This window comes from Bombina bombina, chromosome 7 (genome assembly GCF_027579735.1).
Source record: "Bombina bombina isolate aBomBom1 chromosome 7, aBomBom1.pri, whole genome shotgun sequence".
In the NCBI taxonomy this organism is placed as follows: domain Eukaryota; kingdom Metazoa; phylum Chordata; class Amphibia; order Anura; family Bombinatoridae; genus Bombina; species Bombina bombina.
This window is the reverse complement of record NC_069505.1, coordinates 303,105,538-303,120,878: the sequence shown is the minus strand read 5'-3', so window position 1 is coordinate 303,120,878 and position 15,341 is coordinate 303,105,538. Positions and strand designations below refer to the sequence as shown.

At 37.6% G+C, this 15,341-nt stretch overlaps 1 protein-coding gene across 11 annotated transcripts in view; it reads right to left on the bottom strand.

Annotated features, from left to right (window-relative positions):
• Window positions 1-15,341, bottom strand: part of FOXP1 (forkhead box P1) — a 946,651-nt gene that overhangs the window by 172,703 nt on the left and 758,607 nt on the right. The gene's annotated exons all lie outside the window — the stretch shown is intronic.

The following is a 15,341-nucleotide window of genomic DNA, read 5'->3' as shown; positions in this document are numbered from 1 at the left end:
ATATATATATATATATATATATATATATATATATATATATATATATATATATATATACATACACACACACACATACTGTATATATATATATATATATATATATATATATATATATATAAAAAATGATAATAATCTAGATAAAAAAATCTTTAAACACAAAACTATTTAGAATAATTCAGAATAAAATACAAATAAAACAGGGCAACTGTGCTGTAGTGCTCATTCACCCTTTCTTGTATGGCACCGATTAACACATTATTTTTATCTTTTATTATAAACGTGACAGTAAATTTTACAGCACTATGCAGGCGCTAAAATAAATAAAGACAAGACAGGACTGCAGAGCTTACAATCTAAGGGGTAAGCACCATGGGAAAAATGTGCAGCAACAACCCACTAAGCTACAACCAGTAGGTACAATGTATGTGCCAAAGGGAAAATGCATCCTTGGCAACATTCTGCTGCATATCTGTATGCGTGATAGGTGTACTCCGGGTCATTATACTGTGGCCAGATCATCACATACATCTGTGCTGTTCCGAATATGATGCTAACTGAGATTCCCACAATTCCGAACATCTTGCAACTACAAATACCATGTTCAATTATCTCGATCTCAGATAAAAAGTGATAATTACTAGTGATTAGGGCTATGAATTACTCCTTCACTGCTATAGAGGGCTGCAAGGGGGGGGAATTTGTGGCGACAATATTAACTGTGACCCTCTAGCACACGTCACACTTAGTTAGCACACTCAGTTTGGCTGCAATATTTTGCTAGCCCCAATATTTCTATTGTCAAGAACGGCTGGATTATCATGCAAGTACTCATAAGCACAAGTAGCATTTTTTAAACAGATGTATATTGATTTTTTCTCAAGGTAATAATACATCATCTATTAGCAAAATAAAAAAGTCAGTTTTATGTTTGCAGATACAAGAAAATTGATTACTAATGTTGTTTATTATGACCCCAGGCAACATTCCAAACCTTAAAGGGACAGTCTACTTCAGAATTGTTATTGTTTAAAAAGATAGATAATCCCTTTATTACCCATACCCTCCAATTTGCATAACCAACACTGTTGATATTAATAATACTTTTTTACTCTGTGATTTACCTTGTACCTAAGCTTCTCCAGAATGCCCTCTTATTTCAGTTCTTTTGAAAGACATGGCATTTTAGCCAAGTCAGTGCCTGACTCCTAGGTAACTCAATGTATCTATATTGGCACACATGAAACTAACGCCATCTAGCTGTGAAAATCTGTCAAAATGCCCTGAGATAAGAGGCGGCCTTTGATCATAAAAGTCAATTGGAAAGTTGTTTAAATTTACATGCCCTATCTGAATCATGAAAGTTTAATTTGACTAGACTGCCCTTTAAATAATCTTCCTAAGGAACTATATGACCTGGTATACTAAAGGTTTGGCTATCAAAGTCGAATAAATAAATGTAAAAAGTCCTAGATAGCACAAATGTGTCTTTCAGTATTTAGGTGACCTTCTCTATTGTATAACTATAGAACTACTCTTCACAGAGCAGACTTAGAGACTGTCTCCCGAACGACTGCTCTTTTGTGCCTCACCAAGCTCCGTTTGTTTGTTGCCGACAATGGAAACAAACAAATCAGCTTCAACATGTTTCTACATTCAGCTGTTAAGCCGGTTCCTTTCAAAACTTGCTTTCCCATATGCTTATTCCTTTTTTTGGGGGTTTGGTATAAACAACACAAATACATATTGTTTATGTCCATCTGCTGCTGCTGTTATCTGTTTGCATTAGCGACTGTCTGCGACAGATAACCTTCCCTACTGGCGAGTTCAACATGGACTAGAAGAGAGTTTTTTTCTTTTTAAATAAACAGTTTAAAGACAGAGGGCTCATGTTTAACCATTTCAATGTCTCTCTCATTGCTATTATTCCCATATGGCAGGCTGAATAGATTTCCAGTTGATAAGGGAGCACGGTGTAGGCCTCTCTAAGCAAAGTAGGGGGTTACACACTCTCTGTGATCTGGCTAATTAAAGATCACAACCTAACGGGCAACCTCCCAAAGACCCCCTCTCAAGGAACAAATAAAAGAGTCAAACTAAAGTGTGTGATCTGCTACTAAATGGGATGAGACACAGATCGCTGTCCTCCCTAAGTGGTTTTGTGGTGTCAGATGAATTTATTAATGGGATTTTCTTCTCTTCCAAGAACAAAATGTGTACCCTCCCCCCCTCGTATGAATATTTAATAAGGAGGCTCTGGTTTCTGAGGCTCAGTACTCTGGGCTGTCTGGCATTTGGCACAACGGAGGTTAACTGCAGCTTTCTAGGTAATATCTACAAACTGATCTGCCATGGTAACCTCGGCAAGGTTCCAGATTCTAAACAAGGAGTTTGTCACAATCTACCGTTTATCGGCATCTTAGCTGCAGATGAGCTGATTTCAGTGTTATGGTGATTACAATCATCCATTTTTACTAACGGCAGCACTTTTCAGTATTGTTTTGGTGAAAATTGGCCTTATACTTATACAGTCGCGATCCAAATCTCAATAGCAACATGGGGCCATTTTTACACTTATCATAAATTCAGCAGCTACTAGCACTTGATAAAAGCCCAGACAACACTTTTTGACTTATTGCCGCAGTACCACAAATATTTTTGAATGTAATGTTGGTACTTGCACAATCAAAACAACTGAAGTTTACCTACTGCCTTATTAACCAACGTTAGGAACCAATGCCACCAAACAGACGCAAACACTTCCTGCTCAACTAATCAAATAAAATGAATAATTAGCACTTTTTCACTAATAATAATTAGCAAAATAGATAACCGAGGAAACACATATGTCTGCTACACTGAAAATACCCCTGTTCAAATCCCTGAGACACACATATATCTCAGTGGTTTTGGAGCACAAGTTAATTACACAGGTTAGCTATTAGTATCACTTTACACTATTGAAAGAGATCAATTAACATTTAGATACAGGCCCTTCAACCTGTGATGTTATTACTAAACTTCGCCCACCCCATTGCCATTTTGGTGTCCTTAAAGGGACATTATACACTCATTTTTTCTTTGCATAAATGTTTTGCAGATAGATCTATTTATATAGCCCATGAAGTTTTTTTTTTTGTTTTTTTTTAATGTGTAGTTTTGCTTATTTTTAAATAACATTGCTCTGATTTTCAGACTCCTAACCAAGCCCCAAAGTTTTAGGAGAATACCGTCAGATACCTACTCCAGCTTGCTCCTGTTTGTGTAAAGGGCCTTTTCATTTGCAAAAGAAGGGGGAGGGGGGAGTGACTTATTTCCCACTTGCAGTGGGCTTCCAACTACCTTTTCAACAGAGCTAAACTGAGAGCTTCTAAGTAACTTTTTAAAACAATTTTTATACTGGATTTTTATATCAGTTATCTGTACATCTTATTCTTTATAGTAGTGTGTATTACATTTTGTTATATGAAAATTGGTGTATACTGTCCCCCTTTAAATGAACAGTTTACTCAAAAAGTGAATATGTTTTAAACAAAAGTGCTTCAATAGTTACATATAGTAGTGGTGAGCAATGTATACACATCGTTTTCATCTTTTGAAAATATTTTTTTGAAAGCTCCATTGTGAACAAGCTTACCTTACCCCCGTTGAATATTTTCTGGCCCGTGCGCCAGTCCAATTGCACTCTTAACCAGCACAAAGGGCATGCACCACCCTTCATGGCAATGTCATCGCTAGTGTGAACACCGACCTGCGCTCCCATAAAAGCATGTCCTGTGTTGAGCCGTGAGTAGAATATTTTTTTAACTTTACGGCTCATATTTGCAGGTGCGCGAGTGATCAATTTTCCTGCACTTGTTCATGGCGGTCACGTAAATACTGACATGTGTGCTTGTTATTGGGGGGTGTATACAAATTTTCATACACTACACTATTGGCTATGACACGCTGTGAAGGCGTGCTGCTATTCTCGTGAGTTAGCTCTGCTTTTTTCTAAGAGCGGACCGTGATGGCATTGATCTCAGCTAAAACTGTTAGTTTTAAAGTATTATATAAATCCATGATTTGATTCCATGTCATTGTGGTTGGTTTACATATCCATTGTAAATGTTAAAATTGCCATTAAAACTACTTTTCAGCATACTGGTCCTTTAATCATTCGCCTTTGGATTATTAAATCTTGAGATTAATGACAAAGATAATGATTTTACGTTGTTTAAAGGGACACTCAGGTGAAATTAAACTTTCATGATTCAGATACAGCATGTAATTTTAAACAACTTTCCAATTTACTTCCATTAAAAAAATGTGCACATTCTTTTGTATTTACACTTTTTGAGTCACCAGCTTCTACTGAGCATGTGCAAGAATTAACAGACTATACTGTATGCATTTGTGATTGGCTGATTGCTATCACATGGTACAGGGGAGTGGAAATAGACATAAACTGAAATTTGTTAGAAAAAAAATCTACTACTCATAGGAAATTCAGAGTAAAAGCTATTGTATTGTTTTGTTATCTTGCATTTGTTGATTATGCAAATCTACTGTGTTTACTGCTCCTTTAAGACATTTTAAACTCACAACTTTCTTTTGTGATTTAGACAGAACATACAATTTAAAAAAAATGTTTCCAATTTACTTCTATTACCAAATTTGGCTCGTTCCCATGGTATTTTTTCTGGAATAGATACCTAGGTAATCATCTAGAGGCACTACATGGAAAAAATTGCTGCCATCTAGTCCCCTTGCAATTGGATAACATGTAGCAAAGCTGCTGCCATATAGTGCGGCAGACGCTACTGAGCTCACATTCCTGCTTTTCAACAACAGATACAAAGAGAATGTAGAAAATCTGATAATAGATAGTATATACTAAACTATGTATAAAACACCTTTATTAAAGGGACACTGATTGAACCCAAATTTTGATTCACATAGAGCATGCAATTTTAAGCAACTTTCAAATTTACTCCTATTATCAATTTTTCTTTGTTCTCTTGCTATCTTTATTTGAAAAAGAAGACATCTAAGCTTTTTTTTGGTTCAGTACTCTGGAGAGAACTTTTTTTATTGGTGGATGAATTAATCCACCAATCAGCAAGGACAACCCAGGTTGTTCACCAAAAATGGGCCGGCATCTAAACTAACATTCTTGCATTTCAAATAAAGATACCAAGAGAATGAAGAAAATGTGATAAAAGGAGTAAATTAGAAAGGTGCTTAAAATGTTATGCTCTATCTGAATCACGAAAGAAAACATTCGGGTTCAGTGTCCCTTTAACCTAATTTCCAGTTTTACAGGGTCTGCCCTGTGCCCACTTCCCTGTAGAAGCCAAAACAATCAAATACCGTATACATATGTCGCACATTCTCTGGGGACAGCCGCCTGGGGCCTGACATAGTTTGACAGTTCTTACCCTCGGTGATTCACTCAAAACAGTGCGGTGACCCATGGTCTTATGACCCTCCACTTTACTAATGTCTACAATCGCTACACATAAAAGTCAAACATGAAATGCACCACAGTAAAAATTCTATTAGAAACCCTTTCTCCAATATACTTGATTATGAAAAGTACTGTGTTTTATCCTGCATTTGCACCTTTTACCGATTTGGTTGAAAACTAATATCAATATTATAGCAACTAAATATAATGATGTATTCAATGCAAAGATTAGCCTGAGAATCAAATGCTGATGTATTTTTCAATGTTATATTAGTTGTTTATATATTGAATAAAAAATTGTTCAAAAATAAAAAATGTTTTAGACTCTAAAAGGAAATTAATGCAGGCCATGTTGTAACCTAGGTGTCCCTACTTTTAAAAGCCTGTTATTTTATCTTATCTACTCTGCTGAAGCCAGTTAAAGAACCAGTAAATACAGTAGATTTGCATAATCAGCAAACGCATGATAAAAAAAAAATGCAATAGCAGTTAGGTGCCGGTTTATGAAGCGCCGTATGCAGCTTGATGTCCCTGTTTCCGCGCGAGCCTTCAGGCTCACCGGAAAAAAAAGACGTTATGAAGCAGCGGTCTAAAGACGGCTGCTCCATAACTTTTTCCGCCTGCTCTGAGGCTGCGGACAGAAATCAACCCAATCGAATACGATTGAGTTGATTGACACCCCCTGCTAGCGGCCAGCACCAGCAGTTCACAAGAATCATCGTGAAAGTTTTAAATGACCACTCTTGTCATGCTGGATATCGAGATGCACAGAATGATGTGTTTTATTACAATCATTTGAGTGCACAGACGAATAAACAAACAGGCTAGATCTTGATATATAGAAATACATAGAGTGCAGCAAGTAGATGGTTGTGCGTTTCATCGCTGAAATAGAGAATTACATTTTTTAGAATTAAGGAAAATATTTTTTATGTTATTTCATTTACATCAATATAATAATAATAAGAGACCACGGTGTGGGAATGTGCAAACGAACCAATGGAATAGGTTCAGATAATATGTTCCTACCCGTGTCCTTTAAGTTGGATAAATGTGTAAATCGTTGGACTGGGGATTTTTTCTTTATTGTGTTAATAACAGAGCAGCTAATTCCAGAGTCTCCCGTTCAGTGTGAAGTGTCACTCGCCAAATGGACCATCCCCCACATGCAAAACATCTGCTGTGACTCATTAACATATTAATGACTAAAGACACTGCGCAGGCCGAAACACTGGTCTTAAATTAGTGCCTACTGTCTGCTAAAGACCAGTGTACATGCCTATTTGGGGCCACTGAAGCCTTTTTTTGGACAACCACTGAATAGGACACATGTTGCCACAGAGTAGGTGGTGCTACAGCCCTCTTTGTCAGCCAATGGGTTAACACATGTATAAGAGTCACTGATTTTTGATTTACAACCCAGAATTGTATGTCAGATAATTATAATACAGAAACATGGGGGATAAGGATTGACAATTAAAGCAGTTCCTATCTGAACTGACTGTGCATGGTGAGAACGGTTTAATGTTGCAGTTTTGGTCTTTGAAAGCAAAGATCAGCTAGTCCAATATGTAATTATTTATGTAGTTTGCTTCCTTAAAGGGACAGTCTAGTCAAAATTAAACTCTCATTATTCAGATAGGGCATGTAATTTTAATCAATTTTCCAATTTACTTTATCATCAAATTTGCTTTGTTATCTTGGTATTCTTAGTTGAAACTAAACCTAGGTAGACTCATATGCTAATTTTCTAAGCCCTTGAAGGCCGCCTCTTGTCACATGTTTTTTTTTTTTTTTTTGCTTTTCACAACAAGAGACTGATAGTTTCATGTCAGCCATAGAGATAACACTGTGTCCCACGCCCGGGGGGGTTATTTAACCTTTTAATGCCATTATACCGTTGTATTCCGTCACAACGGCACTGGGCTTTAAAGTCGTTATGACGGAATACGTTGTCATCATGACGGAATACGTTGTCATCGCAAACGGCTGTCCTGAAGCCTACTAGGCTTGCAGGATTTGATTGCGGTCTGGAGGGCATTCCTAGCGTCTTAGGGACGTCCCCCAGACCCGATCCACTAATTTAAATCTCGCGATCTTTTGCATGATCGCGGTGATTTCAATTTGTCTACATCGGAACGCTGTTCCGATGTAGACTTTTTAACCCCGTCATTAAAGGGTTCAGATTTAGCACAACACAGTACTAAATGCAAGTCAATAGATAATAAATAGTTACAGTCATGTGATCAGGGGGCTGTCAGACGATGCTTAGATACAATGTAATCACAAAGGTAAAAAAGTGTATTAATATAACCGTGTTGGTTATGCAAAACTGAGAGAATAGGTAATAAAGGGATTATCTATTTTTTAAAACAATAAAAATTCTAGTGCAGACTGTCCCTTTAATGTTCAATAAAAAAGATACACTTGCTTTTATTTAATAAATAAGCCTGTTAACATTTTGTAACCTTATATAATATGACACTTTGGTACTAGACAAAGAAACACTTAGGGGTCAATTTATCAAGCTACGGCAGACAGGGGCGTATACCGGAATTCAGCATTGCACAAGAACGCAATTCTGCGCTCTTGTGCAACACCCCCCCGCCCACGCACAGCCAATCAAGCGCAGACAGGAGCTGTCAATCTCCCCCGGTCGGAGTGAGGTGGCGAAGAAGTTAGGAAGCAGTGGTCTGATGACCGCTGCTTCATAAATACGGACTGCAGGTTCTCTTGGCTGGGCAAAGGCTGGCAAAACTTTTGATAAATCAACCCCTTAGTTTATGTGAACAGTTATGAAAATAACTACAAAAACATATTTCATATTTATATTAAATATTTAAAGGGACAAAGAGGTATAAAAAAAATGCTCTAATGTGTTTAATAGTTCACATCCATAACCATTTGCTTAATCCTTGTAAAGGCAGCTCCAGAGCAACAACACACTGCTGAGACCTAGCTGAACACATCTGGTGAGCCAATGACAAGAGGCATATATGTGTAGCCACTAGTCACAAGCTAACAACCAATAGTGAATTGCTATTCCTGAGCCTACCTAAATATGCTTTTTAATTAAGGATCCCAAGAGAACAAAGTAACTTTGACAAAATAAATATATTGAAAAGTCTCTTAAAATTGCCAAAAATCAACACAAAATTACACTGTTGATTTTTGTATTAAAGGTTTTATTCTCTATATCAGGGGTCAGCAACCTTGGGCCTCCAGATGCTTTGGAACTACATTTCCCATAATGCTGAGATACTCTTTAGGCTGTCTGAGCATCATGTGTAATGTAGTTCCAAAACATCTGGGGCTCCAAGGTTGCTGACCCCTGCTCAATATGACATTGTGCTGTTTTTGATTTGTTGAATGCTTGGATGTATACCACTATTTTACATCATTGGAAGTTTCCTGTTGGCCCGGAAAACTGAGAGGTTCCAGCTTGCATCAACAGCACTTTAGGGTACCGTCGTTTCCTTGTGAGTACCCTCTATGTTACCATTGACTCTTCCTACTCGACTGTACTAGGCCATTTTGGCGCCCTTGTCTTCTAGAGTCATTAGCAGGACCTTTTCAAGGAGCAGCCTTGGCTTCGAGACATTGGAAATCCCCTTACCACATTTGAACTATCTATTAAGGGGGCGATTTATCAAGCTGAGGCGGACAGGAGCGCACATGCGTGCCTCTGTCGAGTTGAATTCTCCTGCGGAACTCAGCATTGCATACAAGCACTATTATGTGCTTGCGTGCAAACCAGACCCCCTGCCCGCGTACAGCCAATCCCGTGCGGGCAAGAGCTGTCTATCTTCCCGGTCGGACTAGACCAGGGAGATGAAATTCGCCACCTAAGAGGTGGCTAAAGGGTAGGAAAGCAGCGGTCTGATGAATGCTGCTTGTAAATACGGCGTGCAGGTTCTCTTGTGAGAAACCTTCAGTCGTAGACAGGCGAAAGCCTGCCAAAGAGCATGATAAATCGCCCCCTTAAGACTCATTGCATTATATTGTCTTTTGACCACTTGATTGTTTCCCTAATTAATATTTTTTTTCTCTCTCTGTTTGGGCGCCCCCCTTATTCATTTTCTTATTTATTTCAGTCTTGACCTTTCTATCCCTTTAATTCTGCAAGGCCAGCAAATGTTATGTATGCATCTTTCTCCTTCCTAAAACTAGAATATAGCATTGAAATACATCATCTCCCAGTTTAGTGAATCAAGTCCATTGACAAACATAGTCGGCTTGTGTCCTTTACTGCATGGGTGATTACTGAGTAAAACTGACATTCCCTGAAAATACGACCAAAAATCTCAAGCTAGAGAAGCCTACTGACTTATCTGCTATAAAAAGCTACTTTTTCTGCAAATTAACATCATTACTCAAAAACAGATACGAGTGGATGTACATAAATAAACTAGAAAATAATGTTATATATTACGGTAAAATATACACTATAACTGACAATTACACTATATCAATTAAAAAGACGCTAAGAAGGAAGCAAGTTACTGCTTTGTGAAATACAACCGCTATAAAACCACATAATTCTTTTATATTGCTTGTGCACTGCGTAAACGGAACAAACACAGCTTCGCTAGCAAGATGCCTTAGTCTGAATAAGAGAGAGGGTGAGCTATGTCGAAGAGGAGAGACCAGGCTGGAGTTGGGTATCTTCCAGGTATTTTTTTTCCCTAGAAAGCAAGCTGGCATCAACTCAATAAACAGAGAAACTAATGGGGCTTTATTCTTGTTTCAAGAGTCCCAAAGGTTTTTCTGTGATACATATACTACTGCACAGCTGACTCGTAGTTCAGGATTTCCTGGGGCATAAGGAATATACATATAAACGGTACAAATTAACCTTCACAGCTTGGAAGCAGGTGACGCAGGGAAAAGAAAAAAGCTTATCTATCTCAGTACAGGCATCTTTTTTAGAAAGACATAGGCTAAAAGTACAAACAGTGAGGCTATTATTATTGTACATAAAAGTGCTGTTCACTTAAAGGACCAGTAAATAAAGTAGACTTGCATAATTGACAAATGCATGATCAAACGATAATACAATAACACTTAGGGGCCAATTTATCAATGTCTGTCCGACATGATACGCTGTAGCGTATCATGTTTGACAGACATCGCTGTCGGCATTGAACATTGCACAAGCAGTTCACCAGAACTGCTTGTGCAATGCCACCCCGTGCAGATTTGCGGCCAATCGGCCACTAGCAGGAGGTGTCAATCAGCCCGATCGTATAGGATTGGGTGGATTGCAGGACTGCAGCCTCAGAGGCAGCAGACTAGTTATGGAGCAGCGGTCTTAGACCGCTGCTTCGTAACTGCTGTTTCCAGAAACGGGGGCATCAAGCTCCATTCGGAGCTAGATAATTTGGCCATTATGTCTGAACTTCAAATGAGTAGTAGATTAATTTCTGACAAATTTAAGTTATGTCTATTTCCACTCCCCCTTGTCATGTGACAGCCATCAGCCAATCACAAATGCATATCAGTATATTCTGTGAATTCTTGCACATGCTTAGTAGGAGCTGGTGACTCAAAACGTGTAAATATAAAAGGACTGTGCACATTTTGTTAATAGAAGTAAATTGGAAATTTGTGTTAAATTGCATGCTTTATCTGAATTAGTGAAGTTTAATTTTGACTTGAGTGTCCCTTTAAAGTGAAATTTAAGGGATAGTGTACACCAATTTTCATATAAATGCATGTAATAGACACTACTATAAAGAAGAATATGCACAGATACTGATATAAAAATCCAGTGTAAAACCTTTTAAAAACTTACTTAGAAGCTACCAGTTTAGAACTATTGATGAGGTAGTCTGGGACACCCACTGAAAGGGGCTGTGTAAACAAAAATAGCAGGCACCCCCCCTTCCCTGCATATAAAAAGACAGATAACATAAACAGGAGCCTGTAGGAGTCTGTAAATGTCTGTATACATCTGGCATTGTGGGGCTTGGTTAGGAGTCTGAATATCAGCACAATAATGTTAAAACATAAGCAAAACTATTATTATTATCATATATTTTTGGATTTTATGACCATTTAAATCATTTACATTTTTAATGTTTTAAGACGATTTCTCACATTACTCACTGTAATTGGTCAACCAGTATTGTCACTTCTAGAGATCTCATATAAAAAAAGGAAATTTGGGCACATTATAAAATATTATCAGATTAGGTTATTGTATCAGCTGCATAATATAAATATGATCAGTTGTAGGAAAACAAAAAGGTAAAGCGATATTTAGCACTAATATTTTTATAGAACATTTTTAAAGGGGCATGAAAACCCAACATTTTTCTTTCATTATTCAGATAGAGAATACAATTTTAAACAGCTTTCTAATGTACTTCTATTATCTAGATTGCTTCATTCTCTTTGTATCATTTGTTGAAGGAGCAGGAATGCACTACTGGTTTCTAACTGAACACATGTTTGAGCCAATGACAATCGATTTAAATATGCAGCCACCCATCAGCAGCTAGAACCTAGGTTCTCTGCTGCTCCTGAGCTTACCTAGATAAACCTTTCAGCAAAGGATAACAAGAGAAGGAAGCAAATTGGAAAGTTGTTTAAAATTGTATGCTCTGTCTAAATCATGAAAGAAATGTTTTGGGTTTCATGTCCCTTTAATTATGAGTAGCAAAATAATTTTGCAATAAACTTTCATTATTTATTTTGTGTCCTTTTCTTCTAATTTAAAAATGTTAGGATTTTCATGAGTTTCTATAAAGTAATGAATGCCTTTATGTTGAAACCTAGGTTTCACTTATCTAATCTCTTCTGCCGAGGATAATCATGTGCAGGGAATGTGTGCAAACAATGGTTATGTTAAATAAACCAATTCCAAAGGGATGTTAAACCCTGATAAATAAAATTACATTAACATTGGCATATTTCACACAGCTATTGTTTATCTCTTCCAAATTGACCTCAGCAGAAAATATTAGATAAGGGAATTTTAGTTTTCAATATGGCAGTGTCAATTACTTTATAGAAACCAAAAGCACTTATAGAAACTAACACTTTATACTTATTATTTCATTAAAAAACAAACAAAAAAACAAGTAGTATAATTTAAAGGGACAGCCAACTCCAAAATGTTTATTGTTTAAAAAGATAGATAATCCCTTCATTACCCATTACCCAGTTTTGCACAAACAACACTGTTATATTAATATAGTTTTTACCTCTGTGATTACCTTGTATCTAAGCATCTTCTGACAGCCCTATTATCACATGGCTATTTATTTATTATCTATTGACTCGCATTTTAGCCAATTAGAGATGTGTCCTGCACAACTCCATGGGAGTGAGCACAATCTTATCTATATGGCTCACATGAACTAGCAGTCTCATGTTGTGAAAAGCTAATAAAAACACGTGATAAGAGGCTGTATTTAGTGGCTTAGAAACAGGCAGAAAGTTAGAGGCTTAAATGTTATAAAGTATATTAATATAACAATGTTGGTTGTACAAAGCTGGGGAATGGGCAGTAAAGGCGTTGTCTATCTTTTTAAACAATAGCAATCTTGGTGTTGACTGTCCCTTTAAAAATAATGCACCTGCATATTATGGTTTCTTTGAATACATCATTTCTATCATGTACTAATCATTTAATGTCCCTTTAAAGCGCGAGGCACAAAAGATTATATGCTCTGGAGAAATTCCACTACCGTATGATCAACAGACTGAAGAAAAATCCTCAGAAGCTTTAGGAAGAGAATTTAAAGAAAATATTTGTTATAGACTTAGGCATGGGAGAGAGGTCTATAGATCAAAGTGTCTGAGATTTAAAAATCACAGAGGACTACAAAAGCCAAGTGGTTCTTATCTGCTCTCTAGGATGTGCGGCCATGGAAACACACCACTCTTAAATCCTAATAAACATTGATAAGTGTGCTTAAAGGGACAGTCTACTTGAAAATTTGTTTAAGATGATAGATAATCCCTTTATTTCCCATTCCTCAGTTTTGCATAACCAACAGTTAGATTAATATACTTTTTACCTCTTTGATTACTTTGTATCTAAGCCTCTGCAGACTGCCTCCTTATCTCTTTTGACAGACTTGCATTTTAGCCAATCAGTGCTAACTCATAGATAATGCCACGGGAGTAAGCACACTGTTATCTATATGGCACACATGAACAAGCTAGGTAGCCTTCGAGGGCTGAGAAATTAGCATATGAGCCTACCTAGGTTTAGTGTTTAACAAAGAATACCAAAAGAACAAAGCAAATTTGATGATCAAAGTAAATTGAAAAGTTGACAGTCCAGTCAAAATTAAAGTTTCATAATTCCGATAGGGCATGCAATTTGAAACAACTTTCCAATTTACTTTTATCATCACATTTGCTTTGTTCTCTTGATATTCTTTGTTGAAAGCTAAACCTAGGTAGGCTTATATGCTAATTTCTAAGCCCTTGAAATCTGCCTCTTATCTCAGTGCATTTTGACAGCTGTTTCACAGCTAGACAGCACTAGTTCATATGTGCCATATAGGTAACTTAGTGCTCACTGTGTCTGTCAATGACTGTCAAAAGAACAGAAATAAGGGGGCAGTCTGCAGAGGCTTCAATACAAGGTAATTACAGAGGTAAAAAGTGTATTATTATAACTATGTTGGTTAACAAAGGGCTTAAGAATAATCCTAGGAGATCTCAGGAAAGTGATCATGTCTTAATCCATCAGGCAACTAGATATAGTTACAAACACTGCTGTCATAGAATGCTAAAGGCACATGCACGCTCCTGAGCTGCCTCAGCCTACCTAGGTTTAGGGGCCGATTTATCAAGCTCCGTATTGAGTTTGATGCCCCTGTTTCCGCGTGAGCCTTCAGGCTCGCCGGAAACAGAAGTTATAAAGCAGCAGTCTAAAGACCGCTGCTCCATAACTTGTCCGTCTGCTCTGAGGCCCTGGACAGAAATCAACCCGATCGAATAAGATTGTGTTGATTGACACCCCCTGCTCGCAAATCTGAAGGGGGCGGAATTGCACCAGCAGTCCACAAGAACTCCTGGTGCAATGATAAATGTCGACAGCGTATGCTGTCGGCATTTATTGAAGTCCATCGGACATGATACGCTACATTCTATCATGTCCGCTGCACTTACATAAATAGGCTCCTTATTCGTCACCAAAGAATACAACAAGAACAAAGCAACTTTGATAATATAAGTACATTGGAAAGCTGTTTAAAATTGCATGCCCTTTCTGAATTGTGAAGGTTTAATTCTCTCCCTTTAAATCCCAAACGTGTTGAGAAAGGATGGAATAATCTGCGTAAGGAAGAAATAAAGCTTGTGCTGTAGCGCCTTATGTAAATAAAGTTTAGTCCCTGGCACCTGTTCCAATCAGTCCTTACATCATGTCAATAAACGTAAAGAATAAATGCCAATCTCTAAATGACAGCCGAGTAACGTTTCCTGCTTTGAGCTGGCAGCTTTTTGTTCACACAGGTTTTGTGTATTTCTGGTGAGACATTTTGTGGTTTTGCAGCCAGTCAAAACAGGATATCTTCAAATCACAAAATGTATGGCCTGTGCTGTACAAGTCATACTGGCGAGTCTTCAGTTTATACTACTGCAAGGGTAGAGCTCTGTAACACAGTGGTCTAGCGGTCCGCTCCATCATGGCGCGCAATGGCAACAACGCAAGCATCTGTGGTCAGGGTGGTGAAGTGTAAGTGGTTGTATGTGGCCTGCCGCACATTTTAACCATCACATCTAGAGTCTGATCCTAAGGATAGACAGTATAAGGGCATTTAACTCAGCTCTTGTAAACTTAAAGGGACATTTTTTTTCTCTTTCATGATTCAGATAGAGCATACAGTTTCAAACAACTTCTTTTACATCATTTTATTATTTTCTCTTGGTA